This window comes from Chrysemys picta, chromosome 23 (genome assembly GCF_011386835.1).
Source record: "Chrysemys picta bellii isolate R12L10 chromosome 23, ASM1138683v2, whole genome shotgun sequence".
In the NCBI taxonomy this organism is placed as follows: domain Eukaryota; kingdom Metazoa; phylum Chordata; order Testudines; family Emydidae; genus Chrysemys; species Chrysemys picta.
The window spans coordinates 17,921,352-17,936,186 of record NC_088813.1 but is presented as its reverse complement, the minus strand read 5'-3'; the positions used below and the strand labels follow the sequence as shown (position 1 = coordinate 17,936,186).

The 14,835-nt window shown below is 49.2% G+C and overlaps 1 long non-coding RNA gene across 1 annotated transcript; it reads right to left on the bottom strand.

The window, feature by feature from the left end:
- Positions 1-4,949: 4,949 nt before the first annotated feature.
- Positions 4,950-7,185, bottom strand: LOC135977245 (uncharacterized). The gene is made up of 3 exons (XR_010594635.1): positions 7,039-7,185; positions 6,183-6,336; positions 4,950-5,101 (listed from the first exon to the last, which is right to left on the bottom strand). It is a non-coding gene; the product is annotated as an uncharacterized LOC135977245 (long non-coding RNA).
- Between the last annotated feature and the right edge of the window lie 7,650 nt (positions 7,186-14,835).

Genomic DNA, 14,835 nt, shown 5'->3' with positions numbered 1-14,835 from the left:
CCCTGAGCAGGAGTTTATAAAAGGATGGAAATAAAGAATTATCCCCCCATGTAATATACTGCAATGATTATTCTATTGCCTCCTGAGTATACAGGCAGCAGTAAACAACCCCTCCATACACACTGTGTACTCAGCTTTTCAGTACACGGGAGCTGCAGCGGCTTGTAAACTCAGAGGCCAGTGAAATTATCTCTAAACAAACATTAAATCACAGCCCTGGGGAACAGCACCAGACAGTCTGCACAGGCACACACGTTGAGCTTTACAGCTCAAAAGGTATATCAGCTTTAAGACAGGAGCAGTTTTTTCCCCCTGCTGGTTCCAAGCTAACTTACTCCAGGTGGGCCAGAGAAGTAGCAAGTTAGACATGAAAAGACTCCGGGAATATTACCAGCTCCTGATGATTTCCCTGCTGAAAAACACACTGGAGTTTATATATTTATATGTATGTGTGTGTGTGTTTGTATATATCTATAAACAATATTAAATATTGACTTGCAAATGACTTAAAAAACACTGGGTGGATAAAACAATGTGCTTTTCCAACAGAGCTTTTCCTATATAGATATTGAGAAAGTAGAATGAATTATATTGTAAAAACAGAATGGATTGAAGAAATGCTGTCTGTTTCTTTAAGCAGGAATAAGGAATGTTGAAATATAGTTGTCAGGAAGAGAAACATTAAGGTATGAAACAATGGGTCCACTTAAGCTAATGGTGGGACATTAACAGGAGATCGGTAATAGTTAGTAAGGAAATAAGATATGTATGTCTAGCCCCAGGTAAACTTATCAGTTCTGCTTCCTTTTGTTATCTTGTTAAGTTCGCACCCTTTTATCTGTATAAATAAGATAGTCTGAGTCTTGCATGGGGCTCACTTTATCTGGGTGTATTAGCAGAGCGCTTTGCTAATAAACGGAGTGGTCTGACAAATTGTGAGTCCTGAGTCTGACTTTGACAATATATACACACATAGATCTATCTAGCTACCTCCACTTCTACATGTCGATAGAAAATACCTTATTTCAACACAAAGTCTGCCCCTTCCTACATTTAGTAGGTTACTTTTTCAAAGGAGGGTGTAACAGGTGCACTGGGGGAAATGGCATGTGTGTTGTCGTTATTTAATATTACTTGTATTGCAGTAGTGCCTAGAGGCCAGAACTGGGGTGGAGACTCACGCTAAGTATCACACAGGCACTGTCCCTGCACTGAAGAGCTTGCAGCCCAAGGATAGTTGCACAAGAAAAATCACTAAATGCACTTGAAGTTTTAGTCTGCAAGTGCAGTTACTGGCTTTCTGTGTTTACACCTGAGCGTTTGCCAGGAGCGATGTGTTCACATCTGCTGAAACTCTGACCCCTAAGCCATGCGGGAAAGTCCTCACAAGTCATAGATGTACACGGCCAGGCGCTGAGCAACTTCTGGAGTCACACAGCACCTACAAGACCGAACGTTCGTTCCAGCGTCTTGCGAGGTGTTTGGCGACGTCATTTCCTCTGGCGTTTCCTAGTCTCTTTTTGAAGATGTTACACTGGTCGTGACGATGCCTCTAATTCCTCCCTGACCCTCGAGCTCTCACTGCAGAGTGAAAACTCCAACAGCTTCTCCACCCTTTGCACATCTTCCAGCTGGGGACAGAGAGGAGGGATGCATGATCTGGCTTCTTGTGCTTATTCTCCTCTAGCAATACAGGGCCTGAGAAAGTTCACTGAAACTGACAGAAAGATTTCCCTTGACTTCAACAGGCTTTGGATCCAGCACTTAAAGAGGAAAGTCAATGTCTTTACAGTACTGCCTCTGGAGACAGGGATCTACTGCTGACTAGGATGGACAATGTAAGCATCAGGAGACGCATATGTTCCCCAAAGGATTTGGCAAAGGCATGGGGAGGCGTATTTACACTGGATCACAGAAATAGCACATCTCTTGCTCCTTACCTCAAGGTCTGGCGATGAGATGGGACCTCTTTGACCTGCTCTAACAGTTGTGATTGTCTCCCCTGCTCCCAGCTTTCCAATATAGCCAAGGGATGCTCTGTCATCCTAGCCCGAACTCCTAGGAGACCCTGTGTCACGCCCCATAAGCTAGCAGCAGCGGTAAGCACTGCACTTAAATATGCTGTAAATAATTCATTCTCCTCCTGAACAACTGCTCACAGGTAAACATCTGGGACAGTTGCTGGCTGCACTGTAAAGGATGGTGGGTGTGATGCAAACAGGCACCCAGGGACCATAAACAAGCTGTTCTTGTCCTGCCCTTGACCTCTGACCAACCAAAACATTTCTTCTGCCACTAAAAACATAAACCTACTTAGTCCACAGTGTCTGCCCGGCTGGTGAGAGAGGAGGAACTTTGCGCGAGGAGTGGTCCTGATTTGGAACCTGTTCAAACAGCGGGAGCTCCGAAGTTCAGCATGAACGTGAACAGATTCACGTTCCGCCTGGGAGAGATTGTGGGGAACAGAGTAAAGAGAGGCAGGGATGGAAGCATGAGCAGAAAGAGGAGTGAAACATTCTAATCGAAAACAAAAGTCTGTGGCTGGGAGGTCCCAAGGAGCCTACGGGAATTGGGCACTTACATCGATTTGAACTTGGGCAGCTAACTCTCTAGCACTCCTTTGGACATTCCAGCCCCCTGGGGCCCCAGCGTGGGCCAGAACACATTTTGGCCGATGAAGTTGTGGCCCAGAGGGACACATGCTGAAGACACACAGTTGTACTTGTTTATTCTACCCCCAGGCCCTTAGGCACAGTATATATAGTATAATAATACGTAGGTCTTGCAGCATTCTTCAGCCATAGAGCCCAACGTGCTTTACAAAGGAGGGTCAGCGTTACTACAGCCCTTTTTCAGCTGGGGTCACTGAGACACAGAGAGGAGAAGTGACTTGCCCAAGGTCACACACCAGATCAGTGGCAGAGCTGAGAATATCAGCCAGGTGTCCTGACTATCAGGTCAGTGCTTTATCCACTGGGTCATAACAGACCCGGGGAATGCTGCTAACTACCCCTGTGTGACCTCACTGCTGGACCAGTAGTTTGCACAATCCCCTGTAAACCTAAATCTTTTGTGGGGACTGAGAGGGGGGTTTATTTGGGGTTTCTGGCCTCTGTGTGACTTTCATGAACCCCAAAACTCAAAGCAAAACTGCCCTGAACACCAGATTTAATCTAGATTCCACTTGAAATTATAAATCAGCCCCAAATTCACTCCACCCTTTTCAAACCCTTCTGGGAAATTCCTCTAGATAGAATTTAGGTGGGATGAAACGAGAAAGTCCTATACAAATGTAAAAGGGGAAATAACGCTTAGAACCTACAGAGTTTAATAGAAGATGGGATCCTTTCCATAGAGTTTGGTGATTTTTACCAGCCGATAGAATTCTTGGAGCAATAATTCTCTCAAATTCTAGAAGATGGTGAAAAAAATAGAAGAATTTTCCGTTTCTATTTGGTTCTCTCGGACTTTTCCAAAGGGAAACTTTCTCTACGTTTTGAATTTGCAAGAACCAACCCGAAGTCTTGCACAGCTTTCCTGGCTGACCAGATGGAGACTCCATGGACGGCTGGGGCTGGGGCGGGATTGGCAGAGCAATGTAATGTGCTGAACATACTGCTGGAGGGGTCACAGCATGAGCCTGAATGGGCCGGGGGAGGCCTGTTCGCAGAGTTTCCGAGCCTCCAAAGCCAGCTCAGAGGGTGAGCTTCCACGGCTCCAGCGATAACTGGCACTAAACCAGGGACTAGCAAGGGCCGGCTGTGTCAGTTCATATCACTTTTACTTCCAAATCAATCCTATTCCGGTAGCAGCAGCCCGCTCTGTGCCCTTCACTGGCAGATCGACGGGGTCCCTCTCCCCCACACTCCCTTCATCCTGCCTTATATATTGCTTTTGGTTTCTTACACTGAGCTTATACCAGCTCCTTTGCTCAGCAAGCTGGTATCTGTTTGACTTGGAAATGCTGCTGCTTTTCCCTTCCCTGCACCCTCCCCTCCCGCATCCAGCCCTGCTCCGTGTCTTTGGCTGGTTTTTAAAGTTGGTATTGGCCTGTAACTCGGAACAGAGGAACCGCATCTGGCTAAGCAAACAGAGGAGGCAAGGGAGCCTGCAGTGTGGAGATGCAGCACTGGTATCGTTCATTTATTTGTCCTTCGATGTAACCTCATTCCTGACCATGAACAAAGAGATCCTGCTGTTAAGGGCAGGGTGGGTAATAGCTTGTATCTCCCGCCTATTGCAACAGCTATAAAGTCCTTGCTGGATCCTGGCATAGCCCCACCCTGCCAGGAAGGATGGTGGGAAAGTAGAGACCAGGTTTATAAAGGTCTGGCACGAGGAGCACAACAATAGAACCCAGCATTGCAGTGTCCGGAGAGGAGGCTGGCACACATCACAGTACCATGGACCAGTGTCTTTCCATGGGAGAAGCTTTGGATAAAGATCATCCGGGCTAGAAGACTGTGCTGCCCAGGCAGGGGTGCTGGAGAGAGATGGTGCCACGCTGTCTGCGGAGGAGACTGCTGGGCCGCCTCACGGACTGTACTGGTAGAATCCACAAGATTCAAAATAGAAAAGGCTTATTGGCTCCATGCACGCTGGACCCTAGGGCCACTGCTGGCTTGCTCCCTATGGCTCCTCTCCATTGTCCGGGCGGCAGGCTGTGCAGAGAGAACCCTGTTCCAGGGCCATGCAGGGCGGGGAAGGGGGTTCTGATAAGCGGTGCTGATTGCATCTGAAAAACACACAAGCAAGATAATGCTGCTGTCAAAGAATATGCACCTCACCCCATTGCAAGGGCCCTCTCCACTCCACCCTGCCCAGCTCTGTGCTGCACACAGTTCAAATTCCCCCTGCCAGCTCTTTTAAGAGTAGGCGCTTCCCTTCTCATCGCTATGTGAAGAAACAAAATATACCCAGTCCCAGAAGAGGAGCACAATTACCCCGAAGAACCAGTGCCAACGTAACCATCACCCCTTCGCAGCCCTTCCACCGCTTCGCTGGCTCTGTTGCTTGTCAACAAAGCCCTTGACTCTAGTCATGTGCTGCTCAAAGCCAGCCCGGTAGGTACAATGCATTCAGCTGCTTCTTCACGGTGCCACTTTGTATAAATGCAAAAACAAAGAAGCATGAGACACAAAGACATGGATATAGTATGAGAAGAAAATCTTTAGCTGGCCCAGTGCCCACCGCTCTCCTGCACTGCTGTATAGCCTGGCAGGGCCTTAACCTAGAAGCAGAACTCACAGGCGGGGGAGTTTGAGGGCCAGCCTCTGGACAGTGAGGGCTACAGCTTACCAAAGCAGGTGCAGATCAGGTCCGTAGCTCTGCAGCTGAGCATCTCCACCTGCAGTTGATCTGTGAGCACCACAAGTGTGTGTGTGATTTTTGCACTTGCAAAAAGAGTGGCCAGGGCACAAAATGCCTCGAGAGTGGTTGCAAACTTGGCCCTGAACTCTGTAGGATGCTCCAAGCAAAGCGATATTTGGTGAGACCATAGAGATGAGGACATAACTATCCTCCAGTGGTGATGTTAACACAGGATTTCACTACATCCCAGGCCCCAGGTTCCTTCCTATGTTGTCTCTTTAGACTGCCAGCTCCTTGGGCCAAGGAACTTGGGTTCATATCCCCACTCCATTGCCCTGCACAATCCGACAACGGGATACACACTGGCTTCCCGAAGAACCTGTAGCATTCTTGGGCTTTTCCCAAAGCAAGGGGCTGTGTGTGTCGGTACGCAACTTGAAATGCCTGAGAGGGGCTGAGTCACAGAAGGTGGATGCTTGGCACTTTCTGGGCGTCATCAGGGGTCTCAAGCTGGGCCCCCAAAAGCATTAATCGCTTTTTAAAATCTTGTAGAGGGTCATTTCCAGAGAGAGAGAAGCAGCCACAATTTAAGCAGCAGCAGCAGCAGAAAGCCAGCCCCTCCTGCAGCACTGCAGCTATCTGCCCCCTGGCGGGCACGTGGCCACTCCGGAGAGAAACACCTGCCCTGAGGAGTCACCCTTCTGCAGCAAGCCCCCGAATTCCCAGTGCGCAGTCCTGACTGTCTCTCCGGGTCTGTCCTGCGGCTCCCAGGTGCACGTGCCCCCGCTACCCACCTGGCCGGTTTCACCCACTGCTATACCCAGCCCTCGCTGAGCCGCAGGGAGAATGTCTCGGGTCCGTTACAGACTCACCAGGCTTTAGGGAGAAGTCATCGGTTCTTTGGAAAAATCCAAAAGGCAAGACCAAGTGTTGGTGAAAACAGCTTCTGCCTCTGGGTGTTTGTGTACACGTGACGGTTGAAAAACGAGGGCGCGAGAGAACAGATTGCTGCTGCCGGCTGCGATGCTGAGCAGGAGAGACGCACGTTGCATGAGGAAATCGCTCCTGTGGAAAGAATTCCTGCAGCGGGATCCTGGCTCCAGGGCCTTGCTCCCCACCCCAGGCGTGGCTGGGAACCGCGCACAGCCCCGGGGCAGGGCTCTTGTCAGTCAGGCCCACATTTTTCAAAGTAGCCTCTGGTTTTAGGTGCTGACTTTCAGGTGCTCAGTTCGAGTCACCTTGAGAGGGGCTGACATTCAGGCAGTGCTGAGCACGTCTGAGAAGACGACCCAAAGACACCAAAATGGGGTCAGAATTAGAGGCCCCTTTGGAATATGCAGGTCTTAACGTCCCCCTCTGGGCAGCACCCAGGGGAGATGGTCAGTGGCTCGCACTAGCTTTATGAGCCCAACGCCCCCGACTGTCCAAGGGCGTTGGGTGCCTACCTGCCCTTTCTGCCTCAGAAAATCTCCATCACGGTGCCAAACTCCACAGAGGGTGAGGCCGGGCCCTCTGCGGCGCGACCATAACGTGTAGCCCTACGGTATGCTGTGAGGTACTGTAACAATGATTTGTTTGCAGTGCCCAGCAGGGGTGAAGTGCCTTCCAGGGCTGAGAAAGAGATACGGTCCTTGCCCCACAGACCTTGCAATCCTTATACAGGATGAAACAAAGGCACCCAAGAGACCAGCGGGGTGAGACAGACAGGCACAACGGGGATCATAATACCTAGCTCCTATGCAGAATTCAGCAGAGCCTGGCACCAGCCTGCGGGAAACACTCCTTCGCTCTGCAGATTTCAAAACCAGATAAATAAAATCAGCGTCTTTGTTAACTCCATTCTGCCATGCGTCCCTGAAGCAGGGACTGGAATTAGGGGAGGGATCAGTGGATCAGTCAGTAAAAGGAGAAACCCAATGGGGACTCCCAGGCAGCTGGGCTCCAACGTGTCTGACCATCCCAGGCCCTGGATTGGACAGTTTGTTTATTTTGTTACTGGGTGGGGTTTGGGGTGGTGGAGAGGAAGGGAATTGAGTGTTGTAACTTTTTCAGTACCATTCCTTGGCTGACTCCCCGTCCTTCCCAGTTATTACCCACAGAGCACTGTGCCCCACACAATTCCCTCTGCCTCTGCATTTAAACCAGAGGATGTAGAAGCAAAAGTGAGACTTACTCAGGATTCTTTTCTCTCTAATCTCTTTCCATCCGAATACTCTTAGGTGTTATTTGTACCAATAGTAGGTAAACCAAAATCAGATGGAAATGTGATTTGTACACTGACAGCGTCCCTATTGTGCACAGGGGGAAATTAACTTAAAGCATGGGCTGTTAGGAGAGTTAATTAGTTAATGCTTGTAAAGTGCTTTAAGATCCTAATGGTGGAGCTCAGATGAGGCTCTCTCTATGCAAACCAAATTTCAGACTGAAAATCCTTACTGCTCAGAGCCAGGTATTAAATGCAAGCACTTTGAAAAGAAAAAACTCAAAACTGACCCCTGTGTACATCCTTGTGAATAAAGGCAGCACACCCGTCAAGGGTATCTTATGTGTGTATCTGTGCCCACTAATTATTCTGCCTGAAAACAGCCTTCCTGGCAGTTTCCCAAAGCCAATGCCTCAAGGACCTCTGTGTCAATATTAGCTTTATAGCAGACAGATAATAGGCGGTAACTACTCAGAGCTGGACTGTGCCAGACGACATAATGGCAAAAATTAAGTTCTTCGACAAAATAGCTGCTCTCGGTGCGCGTTAGAACAAAACACACTCAGGAGAGGAATGTATTGCAAGGCAGAACAATTAGAGAGCAATTATAGGCGTGAACTTTCCCAGCTCACCCACGTGACACCTTCCTTTTGTTCCCTCTCACTCGTGTCAAGCCACCAAACATTTTCTTTCTTACCGCTGACAGTAACCAGCTAAATTATTATTATTAATAATACTCAGCACATCTATAGCCCTATAGACACCCTGGGCCATTTATCCTCACAAGCAGGGAGAATGACATTACTGCATACTAATTGGGGGCTGAAGTTTGCACACCTTACTTTTATGAGCAATCCGTACTCATGCAAGTGGTCCATTGGAGAGAAATTCACTCCAGGGCCAGCACTAGGCCTAGCTCTACTTCAGCCCTACAAGGCCTAGGTACCATATAAGACCCACTCCAGCCCTATGGGTTCATAGACCTTATATTGGCTCATTGCACAGGGATGAATTTCATCTGTTGCTAGTAAGGATCACTCACGGGAGGAAAGATTCAAGTTTTTCTATTATCACTGATTCCACAGGGCTGCACATTTCTCTGTTTGATGAGCTGTGCCTCTCAACAGGTAGGTAACTATCTTGATTAGTAGACAGTGAAGCTGGTCGGAAAACTGTATTTTCCACAAAAGAATTGGGAGCAGAAACGAAGACAAACTTGGTTGGGGGTGTTTTAAATTTTCATGGAAATGTTCCAGTTTTGTGCTGGGGGAAAAAACACAAACCAATGTCGTTTTTTAATGTCAACATCTGGGAAATTTGAGGGGTTTCACTGAACAAATGGAAAATTTAGAAATAAATTATTTAGTTGTTGTTGTTTAGAAGAACAAGACCCTTTTTCAACTGAAAATATTTCCAAAGGCAAAATTCTGAGCCTCTCCAGTAGCCAGGCTGCAAAGCTGGAGCATCATCCCTGGGAAAATTCCTCCCCCACAACCCTCTCACCTCGCTGTCCCTTCAGGAGTGTCCAACTGAACGGGACAGGAACGCAAGCCGCAGTCTCACGCAGTTCGGAGAGAGGAGGGTTCGCTCACTGCTCTGTGAGACAGGAGGCATTTAGGCTGCTATTTGCAAAATCTTTGAAGGAATTTGGGTCTGGATCTGGGCACTCAAATCTCCTAGCCTGGTCTGCACTAGAAAAGTTCTATCACTATAACTATGTCGGTGAGGGGGTGATTTTTTTACCAGCGCAGCCCCTCGCATGGGGCAATTCTAGGGGTATAAAGGTGCCTTAGGCCTAGTCTACATTTAAAATGTAGGTCAGCATAGCTATGGTGCTTGGGGTGTGCGAAAGCTGTGCCGACCCCGCCACCGGCGTAGATTTTCTGTGCACAGAAAGTCCCATCCAGGCATCCAGTCTTGTTGTCTTGCTTGGAGAAGCTTATGTTGCTCTCTGCCCAGCCCAGGAGGAATTGTATCCACCCATCCCCAGCTTGAACAGTGGGAATCCGACAGACAGCCAGGGAATGGAGGGAAGTGGGGAGAGGGAAATGGGTTTTATTTATCACTCCCTGGCATTCCCTCTCTCGCTGCTCCTCCTGCTACTTCTCTCCTGCTCTCAGCTACGGGGAGTGAGGTAGCACTCTGTCCCCGGGGGTTATCGCCCCTGGCAAAGTGCTGGCAACTCTCCAAACATGGTCGTTATAAGCAGGGAATCATCGTCAAGTGGGGACGTTTTCAGTGCAGTCCCACAGGGATCGGTTCTTGGCCCTGCGCTGTTTAACACTTTTATCAGTGACTTGGAAGAAAAGATAAAATCCTCACTGAGAAACTCCAAATGAGCCAATGATTAGGGGAGCGGTAAATAATGAAGAGGATGGGTCACTGATACAGAGCGATCTGGACTGCTTGGTGAGCTGGGCCCCAGCAAACAATATGTGTTTTAATGGCTCCATGTGCATCTAGGAACGCAGAATGTCGGCCATACTTACACGATGGGGAACTCTGCCCTGGGAAGCAGGGACTCTGGAAAGGATTTGGAGGGTGTGGTGGATAATTAGCTGAAGGTGAACTCCTCGTGTGACACACTGGCCAAAAGAGCTAATGTGATCACCGGATTCATAAACAAGGGAATCTCGAGTAGCAGCCGAGAGGTTATTTTACCTCCATATCTAGCACTGGTGCAACCACTGCTGGAATATTGTGTCGAGTGCAGTATCCACAAGCCAAGAAGGACATTGATCAATTGGAGAGGGTTCAGAGAAGAGCCGCAAAAATGATTAAAGGATTAGAAACCTGACAGATTCCAGAGCTCCATCTATTTAGCATAACAAAGAGAAGGTTAAGGGGTGACTTGATCACCGTCTATAAACACCTGCCTGGGGAACAAATATTTGAGAACGGGCTCTTCAGTCTTGTAGAGAAAGTTATCACACGAGCCAATGGCTGGAAGTTGAAGCTAGACAAATTCAGACTGGAAATAAGGCGCACATTAGAACAGCGAGTGAGGGTAATTAACCAGTGGAGCAACTTACCCAGGGTCCTGGTGGTGGGGGACTCTCCAGCACTGGGAATTTTTAAGTGACTATTGGATGTTTTTCTGCTCGAGTTCAAACAGGAGCTAACGGAGGGAATTGCTGTGGCCTGTGTACACAGGTGGGCAGACCCCAGAGCTGACCTGAGGTAACCTGCGTCCCTGGGAGTGCCAAGTTCAGAGAGGCAGAGCTTCCAGGGTGGGGGACGGCAGTTCCTCTGATCCATAACTCAGCCGCCGAGTGCACTGAAAGCACCCGGCAGCCTCTGGTGTTCGGGCACTGCTTTACCGCAGCGTACCCATCATCCCTTGCGTGCACATGTTATTTTTCAGTCCCGCAGGCCTGGGTAGACAGCAAGAGTCTGCCACTGGAACTGCCCGGCCAGCTTTCCACCCACTGTACTGCAGGTTGTAACCTAGCTGCGAGCGCTGTGTGTGAGGCTAAAGGCGTCCCCGGCTCTGTACTTCAGCCTCCTCCTGATGCACAGGCTCGTGCTCCTCTCCTGACAATGAGATGAAGCAAGTTTTGACAGCGTTTCCCACCCACTCAGGGAATCTGCTAGTGGCAGCCGGCAGGTGAGCGCAGCAGCAAAGGAAGCTGCAGACTTGGCTGGGAGGAACAGGATCAGACCATGGAGTGGAGGAACAACCACTCCCGAAATCAGATCCTGCTGTGCTTTGTGCACGCCTAGGCAGGCGTGGCGGAGAGACTTCTGGCCCGTGTGGCTAATTCTCCAAGGCCTATGTTTCCCCATGCCGAGGCCTACAATTACTAGCTATTTGGACTCAACCTTTCAATCCTGGGCACCTCAATCCATAGTTAGGGACCTAAGTGTCATGATTTTTAAGAAGCTGCGAACACCCTCAGCTACCACAGATCACAGCAAGAGAGATGGGAGCTGACTACTTCCGAAGACCCACTTTTATCTGGGTGCCGAATCTGAATTTAGATGCCTAACTTCAAACCTCTGTGCCTACGTTTCCAAATGTGGCTAGTGATTTGGGGGGTATGAGAAGGGGTTCCATTTTTGGCTGCCCAGCTGATGATGCCTCAAAGAGGCCAAATTTTCAGCCATGCTGAGCATCTGCTCTCTGCCGTCCAGGCCCTTTTAGGAGTCTCAACAAAATCTCACAGTCGCTTTGGAAAACATAGACACCTACGTGTGAAAATTTTGGCCAAAACACTTGCTAACTTTTTGCTTCGCCATGGGGTGAAGGCACACCCTGTGCCCGCAGTTCTGAGCCCCTTGGTTCAGCAGCTCCAGAATGACATCAAAGGAGGCAACTTAGAGATACGGCAAAGGTTGAGGTGCATTCTGGCATTAAATGTATGAGAACGGCTCCTTTCCCCCTCTCCTGCCGGTGAGATTATGGCCCAAATTCCAACTTCCACTGAATGGATTCATCAAGTTTATTAAAGTGTATCGACAGGAACTGTAAATATTCTTTCCCCTCCATTGCGCTACATTGATCATGGGTCCTGTAAGCTTGAGATAAACTTTCACCACATTTATTTTAATAACTTCCCTCTCTTTGGCTCTAAATGTGAGCAGACTGTTGATGAAGAGACTGATGTGAAACCAAGAAGCCGCAGCTGTGTCTCTAGTGAGATTAATAAAACAGGCAAAGGGGCAAGGATCTTACCACTTCATCCCCTCCAGACAACTCTGTTTTCCTATCTCCGGGACTCTCAGCCTACTGGCATGCTAAATATTCACTCCGGGCTGAGGCTGTATCATTAATTCAGAGCGAATGCTAAGTCCTGCACTGTGCTGTTTGGACATCTACCCAGACAGCACAAGCTGATGCAGGAAAAGTTTTCATTCTGCCAAAGAAAGGCACTTTGTGATCTGTTGCAAGGCCTGAACTCAATACTCATGGGGGGTGAGATGTAGGCAGAGAGGTGGGAGCTTCCTTCTGGTGTGGCTTTCACCATAAGCTCAATAGTGCCAGTCTGGGGCTTCTCCACAAAGATCCGCTCGCCTTCAGTGTTGTGCAAATCCAGTCCTCCCTCTTGCTGTGAAGAACCTGTTGCAATTGCCTCAGAATAGAAGAGGCTGCCCCAGGTGCTCGCACTAGATTTGGACTTTGGAGATGGACAGGCTGACCAGTGACCAGCTGATCAGGATGGTATATTCCGGTCTGTGTCCCAGCCTGTCACCCAGCCAGCATGGGTGCTGCCATGTTTATTTCCTCATCCCCCCTAAATACCTAGATGGGTGCTTCTGGGGTTGGCTTTGCAGCATCCATAGGGCTAGTGTTATAATGTTAGCCCCTTCAGGTGCAGAAAGAGGGTGAAAGTCACCTCTCCGGCAGGGCACTGCATAGGAGCAGGGGGGGTGGCTGAATCACTATACGTGTTCGGGAGCCGCTGGCCTGGGGAAACTGGGGCTTAGAGTTCTTGCAAAGAGTAAATTCTATTTTTTGGAACAAGAAGGAATCAAACCCCCTGTTGCTGTGTGATACTCCCCGCTTCCCAGCTCAGCAGAGGCGGCTGTCTCAAAGACCGCAGGAGCAAGCACTTTGAGGAAATAACTGTGGGGAGAAAAGATAGGTGCTGTTGATCTAGGCTGGCAGTGGGTTTAGTGGCGAAACAGACTTAGCTGGTGCAGCATCTGGTCTTACCAAAGTGCCGTAGCCAGGCATGGAGCAATGCAGGATCTCGTCCTGGGTGGTGCCCTCTGCTACTGTTCTGTGCGTGTGTGCACCTGCCCGTGCATGCTGCTTGGGCATGAGTGTGTGAGCATGCTTGTGCATGCCTGCTTGTGTGTGTGCGCACATGTGCATGTGCATGCCTGCTTGTGCGTATGTGCATGCGCACATAGTCACAAAATGCGGGTGCCCTGGGATTTCACAGTGGTCACAATCCTGCCCATCATGGCAAATCAGAATTCCACAGCGACATCAGGGATAAAGGTCATGTTCACCTACCTGAAAGCACAGGCCCCTGCCGGCTCAGCTAAAGTAAACTCTCTCTTGACTGTGAGTAGCACGGGGGCTATGGCACACAGCGGAGCATTACTGACTCCATGCAGTAGCAGGTGTAATGTACACACACATACACACCTCTGCCCTGCCCTTTCCATCCCTCTCTCCCACCTCTTGCGCTTCACTCAACCCTCCCTCTCCTGCAGGTCTCCCTGCTGCCCCCTCTCCCCCCGTCACTTTGCCAGCCCTGCCCACCTGCCCAGATCACGGCGATCACACAAGAACCTGATTCAAGCCAGGGCAAGATGTGCCAGTGCATTTACTTGTTACTAAGAGAACACAAGGGGGAAGTCACTAGTGTGTCATCTTATCTGCTGGTGCTGAGTGACAGCGCTCCATAATATTCCGTTTGATGGGATGAATGATATTTCCACATGGGCCAGGTTTTCTTCCTGGCATTAGAGATAAAAACACAATAAAGATGAGTGCTGACAGCGTGTGGCTCGTGCCTGGCCCGCTGGCGTGTGGGCACAGGTTGGAGTTCTTGCTACCCCCTCCCCCAAAGCTAATGGGCAGAATGCTGCCAGCTCTTGTGCTGTTTTCTATTTCTACTAAAGCCCCCAACTTTTGTGAGAATCTCAGCTCGCATTTCAAAAAATAAAAAGATTCTACCCCAATGGTGGTGGTGAAAAGAAAGCTTGAAACTGGTTCGTGAAACAGAAGACAAAATAAAAACTGCCCCACGCTGGTTATTTTTGAAAATCTCATGATTTATAAGCCAATCTTGTGGTTTAAGGGGGGGCTCGCTCTTGATGTTTGAATGGTTGGGGTTGACAGTACTGCATGGAAATCCCAGATATTGTAGTCATTGCAAGTCCCCAGGGAAACTGATGAGTCCAAAGGAGTTTAGGAGATGAATTGGGGATCACAACTTCCTGACTATCACACAGCTATAGAGCCCTTTGGGTAACCGGGCAGGGGGACGCAGCTCTCGGTGGACGGTAGTTTGAGCACTGAGTAGGTTTCATAAACCGCATGCCGCTTTGTTAAACAGAGCCTCGAGAGTCTGAGACCGGTGGCCTGCAAGGAGGCAACTGACAGATATATCTGCTGCCTTGGGTGAGAGGGGATTATAGGGTTGGGATTTCAGGGACCCGTACTTCCCTGTGAATGAATCCTAGAAGCTATCCCAAGCTAAGCCATACTGGGAGAGTACAGAGCTTGGATGGGGGACTGCTATGGGAGACCCAGAAATTTGTGGTATAGCTTATTCAGTAGGCAGAACGTTGAGGTGCTCCATGACCATAGTGCTGAATGCGATAGACAAGATGTTTCTTGGAAAATACTAAGTGCCTGATCTGAT